Raw genomic sequence first — 2363 nt, 5'->3', positions numbered from 1 at the left:
CCATCCCTGAGCCTAACCCGGCACTAAATTGATCTGGAGATAAGTTTCGTCTCGGTATCGTTTCGTATAATATATGGCTGAATTTTCTCTCTAATGCACCGTGCACACGAGGAAAATTTCCAGTCGTCGCATAACTGCGGGAATGTAAATGGGGCAGCTTTCGTCTGTACGTTTCTCTTCACCGTTAGGCCGGACCCAGAGTGGTTCTGTAGGTCTAACCTGTAGCTGGCCTGGCGCACGCTGTGTGCGTGTCAGCACAGCCGCACTGTGGGTTGGCGCCTGTGTCTCAGCGAGCGCGAGGCACACTCGCTGCGTCTCAGCACAGCGCACTGTGTGTTGACGTGTGTACGTGTGCAACTGACGGGTCTGCCTTGCTGTATTTAGGTACTGTGTAATCCAAGACCAATTATACCAAGACGGGACAACTCTTCTTTACGTCATGTGCCAAGTACACCCCCCCTCCCCACACACAAACACACTTGCAGCTGCGTGCGGCGATAGTTTACATTGGTTACAATGCAAGGCTAGATCTAGAATCTAGAGAAGCACACCTAGATCAAGGCCTAGGCCTAGGCCTACGACAACAGTCGAAACTAGGTCAACCTCTCGATTCGAAGTTTAAAAGTATGATAAAGTGCATTTCTGGGTGATTTTGTGGTCAAGTGTTGATGCTTGCATCAATATTTAATAGTAAAACACCTAATAATACTTACTTCTTGTTGATTTTGATGATCTGTGAAGAGTTTCAGTCGAAAATAAACACGAAGAGAGGCGACACATATCCGCCATTTTTTACAACACTGTTGAATAGCACGTCTGACGCTTCTCGCTGCTCAGCTGACCAAAAACAGACGACACAGCGACGCTGCTTAAGCATACGATAATGTATACATTCATTTGCACGGTGTCAGCCAGGCGAGCTACAGGTCAGACCTACAGAACCACTCTGGGACCAGCCTTAGGTGACATCATACTTCGCAGCCGTGAAAATTTTCCTAATGTGCGCAGAACGTTTGTGAGCTGACTTCTCATATTATGTCCGTTCAGGGATGGCTAATTATTTATGATATTAGTATGACTCATGTTTCGGTCCGCATTGCGAGTGACAGCATTCCATGAAGAGACCAGTGTCATGTGGGTCTCCGTATTTTGAAGCTGACAAATTGGGAAGTTAAGGGAAAAGAAAGGGGGGGGGGTCGTTTGTTTTTTGACGAACCCGTTCTTACCCCTTCTGCTACTTCTTATTCTAAAGACACCCAACAAAACAACAACAACACACTCACAGAATAATTACTGACAACATCTTACAGGACGCTACCCTCGGATTTATGCAGTGAACCGTAACTGGAATGGCCGTAATGCTTCACTTCATCCTACTTGAAAGATAATGAATGAGCATACCTTTCAGGCAAAAGCCGTTTGCGAATGGGATTAGAGGCTGCTTCAAAACATAAAAATTGACAGTTTCCACTTTGCTCACTCAAACGTTTTGGGTAACTAAAATCATTGTGTGTCTGTGTGTGCGTGTGCGTGATTGTGTGTGTGTGTGCGCACGTGTGTGCTCGTGTGGGTGTATGTGTGTGTGTGTGTGTGTGTGTGTGTGTGTGTGTGTGTGTGTGTGTGTGTTTAGTTAGTTCAGTTTTAGTAAGGTTTCACAACGCCCGCAACTTTATGAGGTCATATGAGCGCTAAGGGGTGAAAGTCAACAGAGAAGTCCAAACGGGGAATCAGGCTTACTCTGCTAACCTCTCTCGCCTCAACAGCACAAAGTCTGCTTCGACTATCAAGGCACCCCGGAAATAGCAGTTCACAAGAGAGTGACAAACATACAAAAAAGTAGAGGAAAAATGACTATAATAAGGATGAGGAAAGAAAAAGCAGCAGTTCCCCCTATGTTGTTTCGGCACAGTATGCGCTTGACATTGATAAATCAGCCCATGTACAATTCCATTGTGCATATAAAAATGTTAATATCCTCTTTTTGGGAATGTTCTAAAAACACATTTAGTCAATAGCACTGCCCTGGTGGGGGATGTGTGTGTGTGTGTGTGTGTGTGTGTGAGTGTGAGTATAAGTATATGTGTGTGGCGTCTGTGGCCTAGTGGTTAGGCTCTCGGACTCGCAACCCTAAGGTCGCGGGTTCGAATCCCAACAGGGGCCCAACATTGTGTCCTTGGGAAAGGCACTTTACACACATTTTTCTCACTTCACCCAGGTGGGAATGGATACCCAGCTATAGACAGCGAAATATCTTGTCAGTTTGTTAGTGTTTGAGAAAATGTTTCTGAGTGTTCTTTGGTCTGCTGGGGTAATAATACAAAATGTATAGTGCAAAGCGCATAGAGCTTGCTGTTGTGGGGGGG

The sequence above is a fragment of the Aplysia californica genome, unplaced genomic scaffold (assembly GCF_000002075.1).
Source record: "Aplysia californica isolate F4 #8 unplaced genomic scaffold, AplCal3.0 scaffold00075, whole genome shotgun sequence".
Lineage (NCBI taxonomy): Eukaryota > Metazoa > Mollusca > Gastropoda > Aplysiida > Aplysiidae > Aplysia > Aplysia californica.
This window is presented reverse-complemented; position numbering follows the sequence as displayed.